The 25704-nt window shown below is 39.0% G+C and overlaps 1 protein-coding gene across 7 annotated transcripts in view; it reads right to left on the bottom strand.

Moving 5' to 3' along the window:
• atosb (atos homolog b) overlaps nt 1–25704 on the bottom strand; it is a 126267-nt gene that overhangs the window by 46259 nt on the left and 54304 nt on the right. For 3 of the 7 annotated variants that reach the window (XM_072252476.1, XM_072252471.1, XM_072252474.1), the window contains one exon: nt 8767–8911. The exons of 1 other annotated variant lie outside the window; for it this stretch is intronic. The gene's annotated coding sequence lies outside the window, so the exon portion shown is untranslated. Of the gene's footprint in view, nt 1–3092; nt 3427–8766; nt 8912–21198; nt 21338–25704 lie in introns of those variants that run through there. 3 more of the 7 variants (XM_072252473.1, XM_072252475.1, XM_072252478.1) reach the window with 3 other exon arrangements.

Below are 25704 nucleotides of genomic sequence, written 5' to 3' on the forward strand. Positions count from 1 at the left end.
TCAGATTCCTAGGACACATCATGCAGAAAGATGAACTAGAAAAACTCATACTCTCTGGAAGGATTGAGGGGAGTAAACCTAGAGGAAGACCTCAGCTTATGTACATCAAAAGCATAGCCAGGTGGCTGCACATCGAGGAAATGGAAGTCATCCAAAAAACGAAGGATAGATCTATATGGAAAACCATGGTCACCAAAGTCTGCGTCGGAAATGGTACCTAGACAGACAGACATTCACTAAGGACCTCCCGAAGCTCCTCGAACACCTGGCACATCTCCCCATTTATCCCTCAGCAGTTTTACCCTCATGAGTTATCCTCCTGTTATTCACCTATGTGTAGAATGCCTTGGGATTTCCCTTACATGGGGATAGAGGAAAAGATCTCAAGGACATCCTCTGAGCTTTCTTGAAAACATGCAATATATTTGTGCCAACTCTTAGGAATCACTGGCCCCTGATCAGTTAGATTGGAGTTAAATTTAGCATGGAGAACCTTGTGTCAATATACCAGAGGTCCAGAATGAATGGTGATAGAAGTACATCACCTCCAGCAGGCTGCTCAAGTGGAGCAGAAATTCCTTGAAGGTCCAAAGTTAACCATTCACCTGGACCATCAAGAAATTTCTGCGCCTTCCGAGCAGCCTACTAATCTCACTTTCGTTTCATTAGCCACCTCAGCACTGATGATCTTCATGATGCTCTTTTCAAATTAATGTTATGGATTTTTGACATTCATTCAGCATAACTGAAAAGACTTTGGTCATCATCTCAATAGAAAGACATTGCAGCACCCTCTTAAAAATCCATTGCCATTATCCAAATGAACTCATCTAAGCAAATGTTGTACAAGAATTCACTTGAACATGTCCTCCGCAGTGAGCCTTCAATCCATGACTTTCTTACTTGGAAACAGAACCATTTTGCAGCCAATTACTATTCAATACTTAATAGGGTGAAATTCAATAGGGCAAAGGAGCAAACCCTTCAGCCTATCTCAGCTAAGCAAACTAAAGCTTCCTTCAACCAACACATAAAAAGGTTGTTGGTGAATGCAGCAGGCCAGGCAGCATCTATAGGAAGAGGCACAGTCGACGTTTCGGGCCAAGACCCTTCATCAGGACTAACTGAAAGAAGAGCTAGTAAGAGCTAGCTGCGTTCACCAGCAACTTATGTGTTGCTTGAAATTCCAGCATCTGCAGATTTCCTCGTGTAAAGCCTCCTTCCTCAGCTTTAACTTATATACCTGCATTAGCCCATCTTCCTCTAAAGCATTCCTTTTCATGACAAGATAATTGACGAGTGATTAATTTTGGCAAGGGATTAACTCTTTGGAAAAAGTGTTTATGATAATCTTTCCATCCAAATGGGGGATAGTACAGGGTCTTAATTACAAGCCTCTTGAAATACAGTTCCTCCAAGTTTAAAAAGCACTACTCTGAACTCTCAGTTTGGATTTTTGTGCTCAAATCTTCAATATGTCAACATTACTGCAGAGGGTTACTCATCTATATGCATTTACAATTTTGCTTTTCCCTTCCATAAAAATGGTCTTTTATATTTTAAAAAGTGAACTCCATCAAAAAGTTAGTACAGACTGGCATCCTAATTGCAAATAACAAGATTTAGAAAGCATCACAGCAAATACAGCATCAGTTCAAGGGAATTGTGTTCTCTAACAAATACAATTTAAATAATGCCCAGCAAACTTATTACTTCACCTCATGTCTTCTCCAACAATCATCTTGGGCATTTACAAGTGATGCTTGGATTCTCAACTCCAGTGCTGTCCCTTACTTTAAGAAAATTAAAGGAAGCTTAAAGAAATTAGAATATATGAGCGCTCTTTAAATATACAACTTACCAATATTGTATTTGTACTCAAGTTCAACACAAAATGAATTGGCTGTTTCAGTCAAGTACAATTTTCGATTTCAGATGACATCATAATGAGGGTTATGAAATCATATAGGACATGGATAGTGTGGAGATCGGAAACTTGTTTATCGGACACACAAGTTAGGAAAGGTTTTTAATTGCATTATATTCTTGTATAGTCTACATTCCAGAGGATATACACTAGTTGAGTGGAAACATTGGACGGCATGCAAACCAACAGGTGCACAATGGAGCCTATTCCAGAGAAGGCTGGTATGAAACAAGGCTGTAAGATTGCACCAATTTTGAGATACACCAGTCTTTCCCACTTCACCTCCAACAAACTATCAGAGGAAGAATAGCCAAATCAGAAAATTCTCTGACCTAAGGTCATTGTGTTTCAGAATGAAGGCCACTGAGTCCGAATTGTTGAACCGCCATATGAACACAATGCTTTTGTGCAAGCTCAGAGGGTGAGATTGAATCATTCAATGAGAGAATAAGCTTCACACCCAATATCCTCAAGATCTCAGACTCTGCACCTGGAATATAGCACTGGCCACCAACATAAAACCACATGATCCCAAGATGCAAGACCATTCCCCAAATCCCAGAAGCCACATTTTAGTGAAGGCAGTTATCTAAATGAAATCTACTACTATCTTCAATCCACCAGCACAACATTTGTTCCATGAAGAAGCAGAATCAGATTTATTATCACTGACATATGACACAATCAGTCAGAATACTCTCCACCAAACATCTATAGTGATCTGCAAGAGTCTTTGGAGATCTATTGAATCTCCTCAAACTTCTAATGAAGCATCAACGTATTCGGCTCAAGAAAGATCCTCTGAGATGATGACACCTGAGAACATGAAGCTGCTCAACTCTCAGTGAAGTCCATATTTCAGAAGTGCACAGAAGCTCTGTGGAAACCTTCAACTACCCACCTGCCTACCCCATCAGGTATCTTCTGCCCCATCTGTAGAAGTTTGCAGGTGCCACACTGACATCACTTACTACCTCAGAGACCACAATAGAGGTAAGTCATTCATCATCCCAACTGACAGCCCAAGATGATTCAAGTATTTACTGAACGATGAGAAGCAGAAAGATTTGGGTATCCAAATATATATAAAAAAACGTACATTGGGCAGGTGGAAAACAAAATTAGGTAACAAATAAGGAGATTAAAAATTAATAGGTGTACTTACTTTAAGATATAGAAAAACACCACTGAGAGTAACATTGTATGAAGTCTTGGCTACTTGCAGTCGATCTTTTGAGGTCACATTTCATCAGAATGATAACAGTTTAGATTATGATAACAGGTTATATCAACTTAGTTTGTATTGCTTGGACTATACAATATCATGGAATAATCAGACCAAACAAGATAAAGTCAAAACCTGGGAAAGCCTTACATATATTAAAACCTTATCCCACGATATTTGTAAGCATGTTTCTGGCTGGTCAGGAAAGAAAGGAGGCATCGTCTTACAAACTGGAGTTAAGCCAATCAAGACTGAAATTGGAACCACCTTGTCCACACATGAGGTAGATGAAATCTGCAATTCTCAAGAGATGCTAGCATGATTTCTACTAAACTCTACATTTATATTGGGCAAGAGGTATGCTATTGGGCAAGAAAAAAGAAGTGAATGCACAGGACTTGCAGGTTAAATGATGAAATAAACCACAAGTTGGTAAATCATCTCTTGTTCCCAATCTTCTGTCATGTAGCTTCCAGTCATCACTAATTAGCATGTTTATTGCTCCAATAATGGTGGCTAAAGCCAACTAGAAGCAATATAACTGCAACATCAGATTTGTCTTAATTTAGTGCCTTTCATAGTCTTGTTCCAATGTACTATATAGCCAATAAAGTATGTTTAAAGAGTATTCAATGTTGTCACATAGGAAACAAGTATGTATACACTCAGACACACACACACAGACATGGAAAAATAGAAATAGTAGAGCAACAGTAATGATGATTCTATGACTTCGAAGTTTACTTTCAGTATGCATGATGGGTTAACTTGACCTTAGTCTCAACTCTGCATTCCCCACTTACATTGGGCAACCTTTCACCTTACCAGCTATGAATCTACATCTATCTTTAAAACTATTCAAGGAGTGCTTCCAACAGTCCTGAGGAGTAGAGTTTCAAAGACACACAATTCTTAGAAGCAAAATATATTATCCCTTTATAAAAATAAGAAATGACTCATGGATATTTCATTGCTCAATATAGTATACTTCTTTTCCCCAAACTGCATCCAAAGTATTAATATCCTTAAAAAAAGGAAGGCAAATATGCCCTAAATAAATAAAGCACAACTTCCCCGGCTTTGTATTACCTTCCCTAGCAATAAATAATCACATTCTGTCACTTTTCTTGCTACTTACTTGGTATACTTGGAAACTAATCTTGAATTATTTTGGTAGACAAAATCATCTAAATTAAAGAATGTAGATTAATTCAAACAGTACACATTTTCAATACATCCTCAGGTAAGATCATTTAGATTAGCATTCAAATTTAGAATGTTTTTGATCTGAATGATACAGCAGAACAATATCAACAGCTGATTAAAGCCAAATAGAACTTAAAAGTGCAACTTACGTGTTTATTTGATAGGTAAATAGACTATGAAACTTCATATATATGTAAATAAAGTACTGCAACCAGAACTTTGAAGGCATAATAGACTCAAAGCTACTTTTCTGGAGTTAAAAGTTTATTCGTCATCTTGCTGCTGTATTACTATACTTGATATTTTTCCATTACCACTTTGATTAGCACTGTTGAGCTTAATGTGCTGTCCCAAGAGAGATATTTTATAACACTTGTGATGCCTGGCCACAGATATACTAGGTGGGCAGTTGGCTGAAATATGCTGTTTTAGAGATTTAGATCACTAAAGCAGCATGCTGTAATGAACCCAGGGCAGCTTGATTGAAAGACAAAAACAGTTTGCTCATCTATTATTTGCTAATGCAGTCAGTCCCTCAGCAGATTGTAACCACTGTGACATCAGAAGTCAGAAATGGTCACCTAGTGTACTTCTATCCATTGAATGAAACTCCTGTTTTCCAGCAACTCCAGGCAATAATGAAAGTTGTTTTAAAGTAAACTGTTAAATTTTAGTCAAAAATGTTCCTAATTAATAGAATACACAGAAAGTATTGATATTGAAAGTACACCAGAAAGTAATATACAAATTACTAATTGCACAATTTGCATGTCTATTTCGAATGGTCGAATCGTTCGGATAGGGATGGTGCTCGGTACTCTGTGTTGGACGGCTGATCGGAGGCTCGAAGTTTTCGGTCGACTCAGAGTCAGACTGTGGTCAGGCATGGCAGGGAGAGTTTTCTTCCTTCTCCCGTCTGCGTGAGGTGTGGGACATTCGAGAGACTTTGAACTTTTTTTTACTGTGCCATGGACTGTTCTTCGTCAAGTTATGGTATTGTTGCACTGTTGTAACTATATGTTATAATTATGTGGTTTTGTTAGTTTTTCAGTCTTGGTCTGTCCTGTGTTTCTGTGATATCACACCAGAGGAATATTGTATCATTTCTTAATGCATGCATTACCAAATGACAATAAAAGAGGACTGCGTGTCCTCATAATCTAATCTAATCTATTTATTAGTCAGATGGTAGTTAAGTTTTAAAGAAAAGTTCTAGAAGCATAACAATTGTCTGTCAAATTATCTGGAACAGATTATATTTTATCATTGTGACTACAGTACTACATCAAGACTTGCAAAAATAGTGTAAATCTAAACATGTAAAATTATAATGCACAAGTTATATCAATGTTTAAGAAATATTAAGAGGTGTGTAAATACTTTTCAAATATGTCTGAGAATCAAAGGTTTGATTTTGTTTTCAAGAAGTCTTTTATTTTTTTTAAACAGTAATTATGCATTTTTGAAAATTCCTAACACAGCCAGACTGAGTAAAATATAGTTTATAGTATTAAAAGTAAAATGCTCAAATTCTGGTTACAAACACGTCTAAGATTAAGGAATTATCTTAAACAATGTTCCATTATCTCATCGGGCAAAACTTTGTAGTTGCACAAAACATACTTCTCAGAATTTTCAAAGTACATGACTTGAAAGAGACCAAGTAACCTATCGCACCTGTTCAATTTAGCAATCTGGCATCTGAGCAAAATGACCAAAATACTAACCTAAAGATATAGATTAGACTTTAAAATACTTAAAGCATTCAGTGGTAAAAACATTATATGATTCCAGTTAAAGAAAAACTTGGGAAACAAAGTAAGAACAAAACTCAAGTCATGACGGGCAGGCAGTAGTGGATAAGACAATGGGAATATCTGTGTTGGGGTGAAACCAGAGTTGCCATGGAGACAAGTCTTAAATGTCCCACAGTCAAATGCATTAATAATAAAAGTTAGAAGGTGACAATAAAGTTTAATCTTTTGAAAATACCAGGACTGAGGAACATGTTTGGCAAGTCAGAGAAAGAGAAAGAGGAAAAACTCATCCAAGGTTACAGATGGATGAATTATAGCAGGAATGGTAACTTAATACCAGCCAGAGAAAGTTAATGGAAGCTGGAGAGTTCAATGATATCGAATCTGGAAGACTACAATGTGCCTAGATGGAAGAGGAAGTGCTGTCCTCAAACTTATGCTGGGTGTCAGTACTTCTTTCTTCAAAGAGGAAAGACCGTTCCACTCAAATAAAGAAGGTAATTTTCTAAATTTGTCCACAGCAATCCACTCTTCAGCTGATTGGTTAAAATGCGCCACAGTATCTTTAAAAAAAAAACTTGTCCTAACTTACTGAACACAATTCCTGTTTCCTATTAAACTTTAAAGAAAGTACTTGTTATGCTGGCAATATATTAGTACTGTGTACAGAAAAAAAAAATCAGGAAAAAAGTTATTAAACTTGATTCTTTTTCAGTGCTTGCAGAAGAGAAGAAAGACAGCATAGAAAAGTAATAGTGATGATATCTTTTATCAAGTATTGGTCTATGAAGTATGAAGTAAATTTGATTGCTCAATGGATTGTTATGACTGTAAAATAGGGTGCTTGGTGATACTATGATATAACTAAAGTTATGAAGGTTTTCTGATCCCTTGAGAAAATTGTCTCGCAATGCACTGCAGTTCAGGAATGACCTGAAGGGTTTATTGTGGGAAAGAAGAAAGAATTCACAGGATATTGACATTAAATGCACTCAGGCTCATACTTGGAGCCCTTGATGATGGACCTTTACCTTCAACTACCAGCAGCACCTTGATACAATGAAATGGAGTTTCAGACTACTTTAGGAGGACAGTCAAGAGTTATAATGATAATAATGCAAACACGAGGAAATCTGCAGATGCTGGAATTTCAAGCAACACACATCAAAATTGCTGGTGAACACAGCAGGCCAGGCAGCATCTCTAGGAAGAGGTACAGTCGATGTTTCGGGCTGAGACCCTTCGTCAGGACTAACTGAAAGAAGAGCTAGTAAGAGATTCAAAGGTGGGAGGGGGAGATCCAAAATGATAGGAGAAGACAGGAAGGGGAGGGATGGAGCCAAGAGCTAGACAGTTGATTGGCAAAGGGGACATGAGAGGATCATGGGACAGGAGGCCTAGGGAGAAAGAAAAGGGGGGGGGAGCCCAGAGGATGGGCAAGGGGTATAGTGAGAGGAACAGAGGGAGAAAAAGGAGCTGCCAATCACCTGTCCAGCTCTTGGCTCCATCCCTCCCCCTCCTGTCTTCTCCTATCATTTTGGATCTCCCCCTCCCCCTCCCACTTTCAAATCTCTTACTAGCTCTTTCAGTTAGTCCAGACGAAGGGTCTAGGTCTGAAACATCGACTGTACCTCTTCCTAGAGATGCTGCCTGGCCTGTTGCGTTCAGCAGCAACTTTTGTGTGTGTTGTAATGGTAATAATGTTTCCTTCCCAAAAGGGCATTAATGAATTTTCCTTATGATCTGAATATTTATTCAGCTGCAGTTAAACTCCAATGACTACCACGCCTTCTTGACAAAGTTCCTAATTCTAACATTCTAAGAATTTGATTTTCAGCTGTGCCAACAAAGGATCATAAAACTTCATCAATACTAAAGAGTATCAAATCAACAGCAATGCAGCCAAGTCTGCGTCCCCACCTTTTCTTGAAGCCCTGCAATTTTATTTGAAATGCAGATTCTGTTCCCCTTTGAAAGTCACAAATGAATCTACCTCCACTAATTTGTCACACAGTACACCCAGTCATTAGCCATTCAGTGTTTGGAAAGGCTGTTCCTTACAGTACTTTTCATTCATTTCCTACTTCCCTGAGATGTTGGTCTTTAGGCTCACCATTATTCCACAAAAAGGAACCGTTTCTCTGTCAAGCTCCTCTGGCTCTCTCATTATTTTGAACATTTCTACCACATCTTCAGTGCACTCCAAAATGAAAATATTAAGTTTCTTTAGCCTTCCCAAATCCCTCACTCAAGCAAGGTTAATTTGTGCCTGCACCAAGGTTTTCCACCATCTCCAAATTTAGAGCCCAAGCTTCTTTGCGATATCTTTTGATTAACTGCTAATTAAAATGTACACAATTCAATTATGTTTATTAAGATGTTTCAATAAACAAACTAATACAAAGAAGTGATGAAATACTGCAAGGCATTTCACAAAAGGGAAGGCGGCAGAAAAAAAACACTAACTAGAACAAAAATGAGGGAAAGTTGGAAAAAAAAAGGAAGTGTCCAAGATCAATAATGAACAAATAATGGATTGAGATTGAGAGTTATCAAATGAAAGTATTTTATAATAACAAAGAGCAGAACACACTATTACCAACATGAACATTACTTTTAGGGAGGTTTGCAGTAAATGTCATTGAACTAACCTGGAGCTGGACATCATTTGATGATCATTTTCATGTTATCATATGTTCAACAACTGCCAGTCAGCTGTTCAACCTTCAAGCTTGTGCAACAGTTCCACAAATCAGAGAGTTTGAAAGAAAATAATCTTTGTTGTATCACAAGAACCTGTTGATGAAGAAAGCTATTTTAATGAAATCCTGGGATATTGAAATTACAGGAATATTAAAATATATTTTTGGAAAAATCATTCAGCCCATGTAGGATCAAAGCATGCAAAAAATTTAGCAGCATGCCTATAATAACCCACATGACGACCAGGAAGAGGAAATAGCCCAATAACAGTGGAATTTGGAATCTTACACCTGCCACTTTAATACACACTGCTCAAGAAAGTTAGTCAGGGTGAACCTTTAACAGCCCAGAATGGAATTTAAATATATTGGCTGCTACGGGGTATGGATCTTGATCAATGGCTTAATATATACTAGCTTGGCTCAGTTGGTAGTACTGTCTAGGAAAACTGTGTGCTTGAATTCTTCTCTAGAATTTGAGCAATTCATCGGAAATGAGAAGTTTTCAATGCAAAAGTGAGTGTTACATTATTCAACCAAAGCACTGTTCTCCTGGCTGGTGAAATACAGAACCCTTAGCACAATTTGGTAAATGTAATAAAATCTCAAAGCTTGGTTTGCATTGAACTGTGCATGTTTCATTTCCATAATTCCTTGGATACAAAAAAAAGATGAACTGAGGTAATAAACAGACACAATATTGTGGCAATTACTAAGACATGGCTTAAAGATGCTGGAAACAGCAGCTCAATATTTCCATCAAAAGGATTTTGAAAGGGAATAAGGAGCTTAGCTATATTAGTTGAGAAAATCCATTTTGAAATCAGAATGTAGTAAGTGGGGGAGTTATAAAACAGTTTAATTGAACAAGATTGGTTTGTTAGAAAATGTAGCAGTGGGAAATCATTAGAGAAGCTGCAACACAATTCAGAAGACCATAAAACATAGGAGCAGAATTAGACCATTTGGCCCATCAAGTCTGTTCTGCCATTTCATAATGGCTGATCCATTTCCCTCTCAGCCCCAATCCCCTGCCTTCTCCCCATGTCCCTTCATGCCCTGACCAATTAATAATCTATCAACCTCTGCCTCAATTATACATTAAGACTTGGCCTGCACAGCTGCCTGTGGCAACGAATTCCACAGACTCATCACTCCCTGGCTAAAGGAATTCCTCATTTCCATTCTAAAAGATCGCCCCTCTATTCTGAGGCCGTGCCCTCTGATCCTAGATTCTCTCACCATAGGAACCATAGATTACCTATCCACGCTATCGAGGCCTTTCAACATTCGAAAGATTTCAATGAGGTCACCCTTCATTTTTCTGAATTCCAGTGAATCCAGGCCCAGAGCCAAACGCTCTTCATATGATAAGCTGTTCAATCTTGGAATAATTTTTCTGAACCTCCTTTGAACCCTCTCCAGTGTCAGAACATCCTTTCTAAGATAAGCGGCCCAAACTGCTCACAATACTGTAAGTGAGGCCTCACCAGTGCTTTATAAGCCAGACATGTTTAGAATCAAATCAAACACTGCAGAAGCTGGAAAACAAAGAACATCAGAATACTCTAGGTACTCAGTCGGTCAGGCAGCATTCAGGGGAAAAAACGTTTTACACCTGAAACCTTTCACCAGAACAAGAGTTTAGCAGATTTAACAAACAGATTTAGCACTGCTCTGGAAAAGAACAAAAACAGACCAAGAATAACATTACTCAATTGGGATACACCTATTTTACCAGGATGAGAAATACACTGGAGAAGGCCACTTTAAGATAAATTGGTGTCAAAACACCATATGCATTTGAGGAAACAGTTAATGTTCCCCCAACAAATGAAAAAGTGAGAGCTTCAAATCTAGGTCTCCTTTGATGTCAAAATACAATTTAAGAGAGCATAAGGCAAGCAAAAGCAAGATAACAAATGCCAAGAGGAATACATTCAAAGTGTCTGGAGAAATATTGTACATCAGGGTGAAAAATAAAAGTTACTCAGGAAAAGATGTTGCATGAAAAAAAAGGAAAATGAATATCTTTTTAATGAAGGCATGAAACGAGAGGGGAAACTTACTGATTGGGGAATCCATTTAGACTGAAATAGTACCTTAATTTGGGGACAAAGTGCTATGGTTCTAATTTTTAAAAAGTCCTATGTTATGGAACAGGATTAGTGGTGACGTTTAAAGTAAAAAGCATTGGAAAAATGTATGTGCGCCAGAAAATGTATCCAATATGATTAAAAATGGGGAAAAATGGCATAGGCATTAACTAAAGTTATTTTCCAATTTCCTGATTCCAGATAACCATCTGAAAGAGCTGGGGAACAGAGTGCTGGGAAGTAGGTTAATCTTTAAGTGTTGCTTTGCTGACAGGTTTCTCTGATGTAAATTCATGTCCTGTAAATATTTGACTTTTAATCATGATGGGAACAGATTAACACTGGTCCTTTGGGGCTTGTATGCAGTTTTGCCACATAAAACATTATTTAGTACGCTTACAAAAATACTAGAACATCCTAAAGTATAACATTTTATTTTGGAAATCGCATTATTCTAACCCAAAGAAGTTACCTTGTAACTTACTCTATAATTTATTATATGGATGTTCCAGATTTAAGACAATCATAAAGTGGCTCTGAAACAGTTAAACTACCAATATGTAAATAGTAACACCAGGAGCAGCACTGTTATGTTTCAAAACCACCTAGGTCTAGAAATACACAAGGAGTTTAATAAGCAGAATATGCTTGGATACTGAACACATCAAGCAGGATGTGGAAATAGAAACAGATTTAAGCTCCTGGATCAAGGGCCATCAGAACTAATGCTCTGTCCAGAGATTATTAATCTAAAACATGATTGCTTCACTCTCCATAGGTACTGTCAGACTTGGAATCCTAAGTGGGAATGGTGGGGGGGGGGGGCGGGGGTGGTTAGTTGCTTCCAAGGCTATAGGTTTTGAAAATATGACTCAGTGGCCCTGTGCTTAATGTCAATTCATGAAAAAAGTGGGAACAACCAAGTAGAGATTAAGAAATAGAAAAAGATATTTCATCTCAGATGTGCAGAGTGGGAAACTTTGTGGGCAGCCTAGTACCATTTAGTATAAACTTGACACAGTAAAAAGCTAATTTTCTTTCCATCCTACATAACATGATTGTAAATTGAGACCTGTTCTTAAAGATAATCCAAGTTAAAGTAGAATTACAAAATAAACCTAGCCACAACTGACAATGGACATCTCAGTCTTCAAACTCTCCAGCTCAGAATCATTACGGTGAAATGCCAATTGAAGACCCTCTGACAAAGGAGCTGGGCAGTTTGATCCAGGCGTCAGATGCATCTTGCATCTTTGAAAGCACAAGGTTAGCAAGATTGATGTATACGAGAAGAGAATCTGAATCACATGTGCTCAGTGTATTCAAATGGGAAAAAATGATGGCTTTTAGAAGGAAGGTCAGACGTAATGATTATTATGGCATCTTGATGGAGAAAGTATTTAGAAAGGGAAAAAGCAGGAGTCATGATTGGGGAATTAAACTTAAACAGCAGAATCCCATAATTATGAGAACACAAGGTCCTTGTGAAGACTGCTATATGGATACTTTGAAGCAAAAACACAAGTAGACTATATTAAATACACTAATAATTAATGAGGTAGATTTAGTTAACAGCCCACAGTGCTTAAGTATTTATCCTCTGATAATCAATGTCAACACTGTTTTGAAAAACAAAAGTAAGATTCTGTGACAGAACCTTTTCATATTAAATCAGGCAAATGAGTAAAATAACAATAAGTGATTCCTAAAACACATTTATTTTGATCCAGACAAATAAACCTTCGCCATTCCTCTCTGAATTGCTATCAACAGTAGTTGTGCCACTCATTCTCTCATGGGCTCTGCCTTATCACAGACATTCCCTTGAGACTTTCTACCACTTCCTTCCTGCAACTTTAAACATCTTTGCTATCTCAATTTTCAATAACTTTGTTTCTGACTTGTTCCTCTCTAGACTAGACTATGCGTAAAGATAGGGAACCCAGCCGATACGGTAGGGTTCATAAAGTAATCTTCCTTCCATGCTGCATAAAATGGTTGTAAATTGAGATTTATTTTTTTTTAAATATAAATTAAAGCAGAGTTCCAAACGTGCACCAAGCCGCTGGCAAATGTTTGAAGACAAAATTAAAAATTTTGTTTTATTCAGGTATTTTAAAAATTTGATTTAAAAAATATCCTTAAGCCTGCAGGTTGGGCCAACTTGGCATACAAATTTAAGTACTCGGACAAAAAGATCAGATTCAGATTGGGCATTATTGAATTGGATTCAAGTTGGATTTTAATTTTACACCAACACAGAGCTTTGCTTGATATCCAATAGTGGCGATAATCTTAATCCAATATTGAGCCATGTTTTCTTCCTCTTATTTATAACGTCTTAAATGCATGTTTAAAAAAAAGTACTACTGTGTAGAATGTTTCTTCCCATGCTGTCCCCCAGAGTCACAGATGATTTGTTTTCAGTCTGTTTTGTAGATTCTGAGATGCGTCTCTCTCTCCCCATCCATCCCTCCCTCCCTCCCATAGGATGATGATGGTTCCTTTCAGTCAGTTACTGGGGTTTGATAGGATACCCCACTCCTCAGAAAGGAACAGTGCATGTGTCAATGGATTTTAGGTGAGTAGGGGGTTGCACAGGTACAGACCCACCCTCTGGACATCCTCTCCCGGATCCAGCGGCATGGTGGGGTCCAAGGCAGCTGGGGGAAGTTCTGTTGCAGTGAATGGCCAGACCAAGCTTCGATGCAAGGGATGCCCTTTCCACGCTTCACGGTACGTGTTTGCTAGATGGCCATTGACCCTATGAGAGGGTTCATCTGCCCTTTGACAGGTCTTGTTTTCCGTCCTGCAGGGTGTCTAGCCACCCTCCTCACCAGGCAAGCCTGGTGAGGGAGCCGGTTTAGTTGCCGACCATGCGACAGGTAGTACTGGGTTACATGGTACCAGTAGCACTCAGACGAGTGACCTGACAATAGATGGGTACGTTGTTATTAACTGGGCAAGTAGCTTGTGAGGTGGTGATGATCTTCCGCTATTGACACATTTAGTTCTGAAGATTAGCTCCACGCAAGGTATCATGAGAAGAATTGACAATAATGTTGGGGTGATCTTCACTGATAATTGGTTTTGATACAAACCCACTGATTAGGATAATGTTATATAATATTCATTGTGTGTCTAGGTCAGGGGTTCCCAATCTTTTTAATGCCGTTATCAGAGGAATCAATAGACCCCAAGCTAGGAATCCTTAGGACACATTGATGGAGTCCACATTGCAATTTGGGGAGGTAATTGTTTCGTTACTGGGGGGAACAATTGAGGATGACTCTGGCAATAACTTCTCCCAATGGCAGACAGCAAGGAGACCACTCTGTAGTCAGATTTATCTCCTTTAAGAAAATCATGATTTACAACATCTGAGGTCTCCTGATACATCTTCTTTCATATATGTACACAGTCATGTGTGAGGTGGTAGCTAGTGGAGTCACTGCCTACCAGTGCCAGGTTCAAACCTGACATCAGGTGTTGTCTGTCTCAAAGTTGCACGCTCTCCCTGTTACTGTGTGGGTTTCCTTAAGGTGCTCTGGTTTCCCTCCATATCCCAAAGACAGTTCTTTACAGCAGGTTAGCTGGCCACTGTTAGCTGAATGCCACAAATATGTGGCTGTCTGGGCACTGCAGCGTCTTGCTAAAAATGTGCGGGGGAGAAAAGTGATTATCGTAGGACTGGTGCAAATGGGCAACTGTTAGCATAGATTTGATGGTCAGAAGGTTCTAATTTTTATACTGCATCTTTATACCAGTAATGGAAATCTACTCCGAGCAGAATTTTGTAAACAATTAGAGAAAAAAATTCCATGACTGTGTGAAAACTTAACAGGCATGTGGGATAAATGGTAGCTCTTTCATCAAGCCACTATATGGACCAATGGGCCAAATGTACTCTAGCTTATTTTATCATGCAAGTAAAATGGAGAAGTTTGTAGATAAACATAGTCACACGTCTGTAGTTCAGTGTTAGAGATCACCTAATCTTGAAATAACTACTTCTATTTCATCAACACAGAGGTTAGATATTTTTGTTCCATTAATCTATCATATAACTTGTGATTTAGTTTCATGAGGTCCAAAACAAGTCATGTGATAAGTATCATGCTCCACTTGATACAGGTCTCAAACCTTAAAAACACCCACTCCCACTTTTCACACAGATTGTCATACACATTAGCCAAAAAAAGGATAGCTTTCATCCATTATCAGCTTGAAAGCTGCTGGCTGATAGTGCCTGAGCTGTTTAAACTGTAATTTAGTTTTTGTCAGATTATAATGCTTTTTGGACCTTGCATCAGTTTGCACTCTTGCAAAATGGGTCAGTTTTTTATGATTACAGCTAAAGACTTCTGAGTTACTGAAATGCAACGTTTTAATCTAGTCACTGCGGGGCATAGAAACTCTATTTTCCCCTCAACCTGTCCATGGACAGTTCTTATGCTAAGAAACAATAATTATTTCCAGACTGAAACACAACAAAATGCGAAGTGAAGCAGACTAAAAACTTGTTTGCTCACTATTCCAGAATTTTAAAAAACTGGAATATATGAAAGTACACACTCCTAATGAAATTAGTGTTTTCATTATTCACTATCTAAAAGCAGCTTTTCAAAAGGCATGTGCCTTCTGACGCTTTGTGGCCAATTCATTGTGGTTTAGCTGTTACGTGCTTCGGAAACACGCCAGCAGCTGACACAAAAATCTGACAATTAAAGCTTTGTTGAACCAGGTCTTTTATGTTCTTAGAAATAGCTTAAATGACATTGTACTGGAATATTACTATGTATTACTGTGCTAATTCAGGGAAAAGGAAAGAGTGGTGAAAAAAACACCTTCCACTGTTAGAAACATTTTCACATTAAATAGCAACTATAAATGGGATTTGGGTTTCCTACTCACTGCCCAAAGTAATAAAAAATGGGCAACTTTAAGAAACTTTGCAGGAAATCCCTGTATGGTTATGAGTATAATATTCCAACTCCAAATGAAGATCGTTCTTTGATATATTGCCTGTACCCACAGGAAATTAAATTATTCAGAAACCTCAGCATGCTTTATAAACAGTAATAATATTCCAGAAGAATTAAAACAAGTTGTTTAAAAAGATTTTAAATGGAAGGTCCTGATGCGAGATTTCAATGTGAAACGTCACCATTGCTTTGCCTGAGCTGCTGAATTCTTCCAGCAATTAATTGCTTGCTCCAGATTAGAGAATCTGCAGTCTTTCCTGGAAAGGTTGTTCCTTCAAATACTAATCTACATCTGCATCCTCCTCACTTCTATTCATTTTGCAGCACCCCTTTGAATGAATTTTCTAACTTTCATTTGATGCAATTCTGCTTAATCAAAGCCACCACCCATCCTGGATATTCTCTCTTCTCTTTTATTGGGCAGGAGATGCAAAAGCCCAAAAGCATGCACCTCCGGGCTCAAGGACAGCTTCTACCCCACTGTAATAAGACCATGTTTCTCAAATACGATAAAATGGACTCCAATCTACCTCATTATGATTTGCACTTTGTTTATATGCACTGTGTTTTCTCAGTAGCTGTTACACTTTATTCTGCATTGTTACTGTTTTACCTTGTTCTGTCTCAATGCACTGTGTAATAATTTGATCCATATTAACAGTGTGCAAGACAAGCTTTTCATGGCATCTTGGTACATGTGACAAATAATAAACGAATTCTAATTTCAGCATTAATGCTAATGTACGTTATTTAGTCTTGATGTTTTCAAAGAGGTAATGAACCATTTCTATAAATGCTATAGTCCTTGGGACGAATTTGCTCTCAAATACGCTAATAAGGTGGGTGTTGTAGGATTTTGATAAAACATTAATGTAGAAACTAAGATGCAACCTGGAGGGCAACACCAGAATAAAATACTGTAAAACCTGGAAACCCAAAATAAAAATGTTAGATATGCTGATTATCTGAAGTTTTAATTAAATATTGTCTCCAAAAAGTTGTAATTTGTCCAGTTAGTAGATGACATCTTTTCCTTAAGGGAAATTTCCAGATGGGGGCATTGATATGTGCCTCATGCCCTTGTAGATGGCAGAGGAACTAATTTGGAAGGTGCTTTGAAGAAATCATGTGTTGTCGCTGAATGTTGTAGACAGCTGAGCTATTGCATTCAAAGTATGCTTGCACCTTAGGGAGTTATTGTTCAAGATGATGGATAGGCTGCCAATCAAATAGCTTCTTTGTCTTGATTAAAGTCAAAATGAGAGTGTTTTTGAAGCAGACAATCCTGTATCTACCTACCATATTTCTGATGTGCCTCAAAAGCTGTTTAAATTCTTTGGGCATTCAGGAGCCGATTCACCTGCCACTTTACTGAGCAACAGACCAGGGCCAATTAATTTTCCTGTCACATTGCTCTCATTGCCAGAATTATCCACGTCTGAAACTTGCTCCATTTTGGTACTTATGGTATCTGGGTACGGATTGCCTCCTTGTCTGCAGAGCTCCTAGCAAAACTCAATTTTGCAATCATAAGGGATCTCTTTTACTTTCCCAGGAAGCTAAAGAAATCTGGCATGCCCCTTTTGACCTTCATCAATTTTTATCGATGCATTATATAGAAAGCTTCCTATCTGGATGTATCACAGCTTGGTATGACAACTGCGACCGGAAGAAACTGCAGAGAGCTGTGGATGCAGCTCAGTATATCAAAGCCAGTCTCTTCCACCCCTTCCCCTCCCCTACTGTACAATGTCTAGACTTCTCATTGTCCTTTCTCTGTAACTCTAACACTTTATTCTACACTCATATTGATTTCTTTTTAACCTTGTATTACCTCAATGCACTATTGTAACAAATTGATCTGTTTGAACAGAATGCAAGTTTTTCCATTCTACCTCAGTACATGTGACAATGAGAAACAATTCTCAGTATTCAAAACAGCCAGGCCTTGAATACTTCCCTAAGGAGGCCTTGCAGTGTGCCTTGGGCTGAGGCCTAGGCCCGAAACGTCGACTGCTTATTCATTTCCACAGATGCTGTCTGACCTGCTGAGTTACTTTTGTGGTGTAGCTTGTGGAAAGCTTTCATCATAATTTATATTGGCTTCAAGTTTATTTGTGCTCTTTAACAATACATTTAGGAAAATGAAGACTTGAAGAAAAAGACTGCCACTCTCATCTCAGTTATGTAACTCAGCTCAATTATCCTCTGTTGGACCAAAACCATGATGATGCGGTTTGCTCTGCAGTTAAAATAGTCCTAGCAAAACCCTAAATGAACAGTGCATAGGTTCGCAAGTCCACTATCGATTTCTTGGTCTTTGGTTATTTGTGAATAAGTTTCATTTGTTAGTACTGTTAACAACATCCACCTGTTACCGTTTGCATGATTGCGATTAAACTGATAGACTAATAATTGACAGCATTAATTATACACAGCTTTTTGAGAACAGGAAAGATGTAGGTGAGCTTTGTTGAGTGGATGTCAGTATTGGAGTTGGATGGAACAGTTTGGCTGGAGGGAACAAAATTCTTTGCAAAACAGCCCAAATACTGTTAAGATTATGATTATTGGATACCAATATTTTAACTCCAGACATTACAGCACGAGTCTCTTGGGCCAGTGATCCAAACCATATCACCTCCAACTGCTTCATCACAACTAAGAGTGGGGATACTGCTGGCAGAACTCAGCCATTCCAGCCGCATCGATGGAGATACCTAAACTGTTGGCGTTTCAGGCTCAGAGCCTTCAGCAACGCTGGAACGGAAAGTGGGGAGAAGCCAGAATAATAGGAAGGGGTAAGGGAAGGAGTACAAGCTAGCAAGTGATAGGTGAAACCAGGTGAGGGGATGAAGTGAGGTTAGGAGGTGGTAGGTGGAACAGGTAAAGGGATCTGATAGACAGAAGAGTGGACCATGGGAAAAGAGGAGGAGGAGGGGCACCAGAGAAAGATGATGGACAGGAGAGAAGGGGTAAGAGGGGAGCCAGAATGGGGAACGGAAACAGAGAAGGTGGGGAGGTGGAAGTGGAGAAGTTACCAGGTTAGGGAAATTGATGTTCATGCTACCAGCTTGGAGACTACTCAGACGAATGAGGTGTTGCTCCTCCAACCGGAGAGTGGCCTCATCATGGCAGCAGAGAAGGCCATGTAGTGGCATGATGGAATAGGAAGCAGAACTAAAAATGGTGGCCACCAGAAAAGCCCAGCTTTTGTGCAGGACAGAGCAAAAGATGTTACCTGATGATTGAAGGGTGGTAATTTGACTTCCAATTTCTCAGGCAATAAATGTAGTTCTATTTTTATGACAAGACCTAGAGACGTTAAAGTTTGGGCTGCTGAAGACAAGTAAAATTTTGCATCATGCAAATGTGCCAGAAAATGGTCTACAGCATTGAAGCAACTCTCTCAGTTCAATAACATCACTGTCACCAAAATCTCACCACAGATATCTTGGGGTCATTGCAGGTTTGAAACCTGATAGAACCTGCCAGAAGTTAAAAGCATGAAATGGTCCGAACACTCATTAGGTCTGGCAGTACTGTATCTGGAAAGAAAAACAGTTAACATTTCAGGTCAATAACCTTCCATCAAAATATCATGGTGATAGGAATAGTTCAAAAGCATTGCATTTTGCAGGAAATTACTTGTGTCTGGACTCCCACAAAACCTTTCTGCTATCGAGGGACTTGGCCGTTAAAGATTAGTTTCCAGTTGCCTGAGTGTATCCAAACCACTCAAGCAGCTCAACACCATCTATGACAAAGCAGCCAATTTAATTGGCACCCAACTTTAAACATTCACACCATTAACCCTTGGTGCACCATAGTATGCAAGACATACTTACTAAAGTTGTGCAGCAGCAGTTTGCCAGGCCCACTTTAATAGTATGGCAGAAAGCTGCAAGCTCTTGCAATTATAAAGCAAAGCAAAGTAGATGGAAATCCTATGATTTTCAAATCACAGACATTCACCCTTAAAACAAAGGTGTAAGGGTAGGACATTTTGCCCTTCAAGACTGCTCCACTATCAGTTCTTTATCTCAATACCTTATTTCTGCTCTCTCCCCACTTAGAAATTTATTGCTGTTCCTTCAATGTTGGTGGATTCAAATATGAGAATATCTTCCAGCAGCAGTGACACTAATGAAAAAATACTATTGAAGTGGGAGGCTTGAGGTACAGAGTCAATATAAAACAAAAGATTGGAAGGAAATGAATAAATCATAAGCGTCATACCCATTAAAAACTTGTGGGAGAAAAAGAAATCTAACCATTTCTTGGATACCGTGACATGAAGTGACCCTATAAGGATCACAGAGATAACTTTAAAAACAAATGTATCAGGTATTAGAGAAAGTACACCTGCTATTGAGTTAGTCCGCTTCTAATTTATTATGATGGATAATTTTAAAAAATGCATTAAAATAATTGCTTTAGAAATTAACATTCAGGAACTTCTTTTCTGAAATGCATCCACAGTAACTCTTTCACAAAGGCTGGAATTGTTAACTTAAGTAATTGCACTAGTGCTATACTAGGTCACTAAAACATGCACACTACCATTCTGAAGCATTCTTGCAGAATTTCCCCTCAAGATTCATGAACAATCGTGCTATTACAATGCATTTCCTCTAACCTTAGAAGGAAAAGCTAATGCATCATTGTTTCTCTTGGTCACCATGATTAATCAAAATGAGAGCACAAAAAGCTCTTAACGCCGACACACACAGACACGGGTCAATTTACCCAATACCTCAGTTCTCTGGTGGATGGGTTATTTCGTCCTGTACTTAGCACCTTGCTGAATAAACGTTTCCTTTAATATTTCACTTGCTTTCAGACCAAGACTAGCTTTAGTGACAGGTGCTTATGAAGAATTAAATTATCACAAAGCTATATTTAAAAAATGAAACCTGCTATTTCCAATACTGCACAGAAACTACAAAAGCTCAATTTTGGACAACCGCACAAAAAAAACTAATTAAGCCAAATTTAAAGATTTGTGCACAAACCATATGAAAGCAATATATTGTAAATAAATCAGCAGTATGAATAATCAGTAACTACTTTTAAGTCAACATTAAAATTGTTCCCATCAAGCACAGGGCAAGTAACCAGTGCTTCGCCCACAACCGACTACATAGAACACTGTGTGCATACCTTAATCAAACAGCAATTACCCAGTTAACTTTTCCACAGAATATTCTATTCCAGTGCTAACAGAGCTACACAGTGCCCACTGGAAAGGAAACAAAGCTCTATATTGTTACACAGATACACGATAGTGTATTACAGACCTTGCGTAGCATTATTTGTTATTTGTAACCATTTATGATTCTCACCCTTGCCTAGGCACAATGAGAAATATTCACATTCAGAGCCTTGTTCTTGCCGGCTACAGCCTTCACTTCATTTCCTATCAGCTGACTAAACAAGCTCATTCCGTCAGCTCTGGCTTTTCAGCACAGCACACTGCTGATTGGAAGATTCCAGCCTGCTACGATTGGCAATTAACTTAGAAAAACTCCTCCTTGTTGCTTAGCATGATGATGGGCAAGACATTCTGACTAAACAGAAAGCTTAAAACCATTCAAAAGCAAAGATAATTCATGCAAATGTAATCTTAAGCATGCCATTTTAAACATTTAGATAGGTGGATCCTTAACTGACTACAGGAAACAAAAAAGGAACTGCATCATGCTCGAAAGGGAGACCATTTAAATTAAATTATTTTTTCTAATTTGCCATTTCCCTGTTCCCACAAACACAATTGTGGAAATATGAAATTATTCAGAATTCTCAAATACATATTTCCATTTTATATAATGAACACATTTGCATTACAATACAGTCAAATATGTTGCTATTTAAACCAAAAGTTTTTGAACTTTTGCATCCCTTTATAGATTTAACAGTCATCCACGTACTTGTACCTTATTTAAATATATTTTCACCTCTCAAATCCAATGTTCTAAGTCTGCTCTAGTTCTTTCCGAATTTCAACCATGAAAATAGTGCTGTTGTCATGTCATCACCATTTGGAAGCCTGGCTGAACTAGTTCAAAAGAAGCACTGATAAATCTAATTCATTATCCTCCGTGACACATATCCTGTGCACTGCCATTCTCCAGTTTATAACCCAACAATAAGACTTGCAACCTCATGGTCGATTTCATTGTTTAATCGCAACTCCATTGACCCATTCAATCCCACAGCAATAGCTCCCTGTAATCAAAAATTCAATTAACCTACCAGGGATTCAGGGACCCCTCAGTTGATGGTAAGGGTCTATGGGTCAATCTTGCCTTTCACTAAAGCTGAGGTAGGGGACCTTGGGCTTAAAAAAGTTGGCGACCACTAGTCTATGGCATAAAAAGGTTGGGAATCCCTGAGGCATCCTTGATGATTTGTTGCATGGTGTGTTGCCTCCCAGGTGCCAGGGTACGGGATGTCTCGGATTGGGTGCAGAGTATTCTGAAGGGAGAGGGTGAATAGCCAGAAGTCTTGGTACACATTGGTACCAATGACATAGGTAGAAAAAGGGAGGAGGTTCTGAAGAGAGAATTCAGGGAGATGGGTAGGAAGGTGAAAAGCAGGACCTCCAGGGTAGTAATCTCAGGAATGCTGCCTGTGCCATGTGCTAACGAGTGCAAGAATAGCACGATCAGGCATATTAATGTGTGGTTGAGAGACTGGTGTAGGGGGCAGGACTTCGGGTTCCTGGATCATTGGGACATCTTCTGGGGGAGGTATGGCCTGTACAAAAAGGACAGGTTACACCTGAACTCAAAGGGGTCCAATATCATAGCAGGCAGGTTTATTAGAGCTGTTAGGGAGGGTTTAATCTAATTTGGCAGGGGGATGGGAACTGGAGTGAGGGCTGAGGAAGGGGGAAACAGAAATAAATCAAAGATAGCATGCAACAGAAATGATAGAAAGGACAGGCAGGAGATGAGGCATTATCACAGCCAGTGGGATGAATTACAGGGCAATAGAGGTATGGTGCAGTTAAAACAGAAAGCAACAAATACCAGACTGAAAGTGTTATATTTGAATGCATGCAGCATAAGAAATAAAATGGACGATCTTGAAATTCAGCTATAGATTGGCAATTTGACATTGTAGCCATCTCGGAAACTTCTCTAAAGGATGGCTGCCATTGGGAGCTGAACGTCCAAGGATATATGGTGTATCGGAAAGAAAGGTTAGTAGGCAGAGGGGGTGGTGTGGGCCTGTGTATAAGAAATAATATTAAATCATTAGAAAGGGATGACATAGGATCGGAAGGTGTAGCATCTCTACGGTTGAGTTAAGAAATGGCAAGGGTAAAAGGACCCTAATGGCAGTTGTATTCAGGCCTCCAAACAGCAGCCAGGATGTGCATTACAAATTAGAGCAGGAGATAGAAAAGGCGTGTCAGAAGGGCAATGTTATGATAATCATTGGGGATTTTAACATGAAAATGGATTGGGAAAACCAGGCCAGTACTGGACCTCATGAGAGAGAATTTGTAGAATGTCTAAGGGATGGCTTTTTAGAACAGCTTGTTGTTGAGCCCACTAGGGGATCGGTTGTGCAGGATTTGGTGTTGTGCAATGATTCAGAGGTGATAAGAGAGTTTAAGGTTAAGGAACCCTTAGGCAACAGTGATCACAATATGATTGCTTTCACTTTGAAATTTGAGGAGAAACTAAATTCCAATGTGTCGGTATTTCAGTGGCATAAAGGAAATTACAATGGCATGAGAGGGGAGCTGGCCATGGTTGACTGGAAAGGATCACTAGCAGGAAGGACAGCAGTGCAGAAATGGCTGGAGTTTTTGCGAAAAATGAGGGAAATGCAAAACAGATATATTCCAATTATGAAGAAATTTTTGAAGGACACTACCGTGGCTGACAAGGGAAGTCAGAGCCAAAGTAAAAGCAAAAGAGAGGGCATACAATGAAGCCAAAGCTAGTGGCAAGATAGAGGATTTGGAAGCTTTTAAAAATTTGTGGAAGGAAACTAAGAAGGTCATTCGGAAGGAAAAGATGGATTATGAAAGGAAGCTGGTGACTAATATCAAAGAAGATACTAAAAGCTTTTTTAAGTATATAAAGGGTAAAAGAGAGCTGAGGGTAGATGTAGGACCAATACAAAATGACGCTGAGATATTGTAATGAGAGAGACACACAGAGATGGCAGAGGAAATGAATGCATATTTTGCAGCAGTCTTCACAGTGGAAGACATCTGCAGTATACCAGACATTCAAGAGTGTCAGGGAAGTGAAGTATGTGCAGTGAAAATTATTACTGAGAAGGTGCTCAGGAAGCTTAATGGCCTGAGAGTGGATAAATCTCCTGGACCTGATAGAATGCATCCTCCGGTTCTGAAGGAAGTAGCTAGAGAGATTACGAAGGCATTAACAATGATCTTTCAAGAATCGATAGATTTTGGCATTGTACCACATGATTAGGAAATTGCAAATGTTACTCCGCTATTTAAAAAGGGTGGGAGGCAGCAGAAAGGAAACTATAGACCTGTTAGCCTGACATCAGTGGTTGGGAAGTTGTTGGAATCGATTGTTAGGGATGACATTACGAAATACCAGGAGGCACATGACAAGATAGGCCAAAGCCAATGTAATTTCCTGAAAGGAAAATCCTGTCTGACAAACCTACTGCAATTTTTTCAGGAAATTACAAGCAGGGTAGACAAAGAAGATGCAATAGATGTGGTGTAATTGGATTTTCAGAAGGGCTTTGACAAGGTGTCGCGCATGAGGCCACTTAGCAAGATAACAGCCCATGGAATTACAGGGAAGTTACTAACATGGGTGGAGCTTTGGCTGATCTGCAGAAAGCAGAGAGTGGGAATAAAGGCATCCTATCTTGGCTGGTTGCCGGTTACCAGTGGAGTTCCACAGGGGTCGGTGTTGGGACTGCTGATTTTTACGATGCATGTCAATGATTTGGACTATGGGATTAATGGATTTGTGGCTAAATTTGCCGATGATACAAAGATAGGTGGAGGAGTGGGTAGTTTTAAAAACGCAAATACGCGGAAATCTGCAGATGCTGGAATTTCAAGCAACACACATAAAAGTTGCTGGTGAACACAGCAGGCTAAGCAGCATCTCTAGGAAGAGGTATAGTCGACGTTTCGGGCCGAGAACCTTCGTCAGGACCCTTCGCCAGCATCTTTTATGTGTGTTGGAGGAGCAGGTAGTGTTCAGGAAACAGAGAGCCTGCAGAGAGACTTAGATAGTTTAGGGGAATGGGCAAACAAGTGGCAAAGGAAATTCAACCTTGAAAAGTATACGGTCATGCACTTTGATGGAAGAAATAAACAGGCAGACTATTATTTAGATGGGGAAAGAATTCAAAATGCAGAGATGCAAAGGGACTTGGGAGTCTTTGTGCAGGATACCCTAAAGGTTAACCTCCAGGTTGAATTGGTGGTGAAGAAGGTGAATGTGATGTTGGTGTTCATATCTAGAGTATAGAATATAAGAGCATGGATGTGATGTTGAGGCTCTATAATGCACTTGTAAGACCACACTTGGAGTATTGTGTGCAGTTTTGGGCTCCTTTCTTTAGAAAGGATACACTGACATTGGACAGGGTTCAGAGAAGATTCACCAGAATGATTCCCAGAATGAAAGGGTTACCGTATGAGGAATGTCTGGAAGCTCTTGGGCTGTATTCCCTGGAGTTCAGGAGAATGAAGGGCAATTTCATAGAAACATTCCGAATGTTAAAAGTCCTGAACAGGTTAGATATGGCAAAGTTATTTCCTATGGTGGGGGAGTCTAGGAGAAGAT

This window comes from Mobula birostris, chromosome 3, assembly GCF_030028105.1.
Source record: "Mobula birostris isolate sMobBir1 chromosome 3, sMobBir1.hap1, whole genome shotgun sequence".
In the NCBI taxonomy this organism is placed as follows: domain Eukaryota; kingdom Metazoa; phylum Chordata; class Chondrichthyes; order Myliobatiformes; family Myliobatidae; genus Mobula; species Mobula birostris.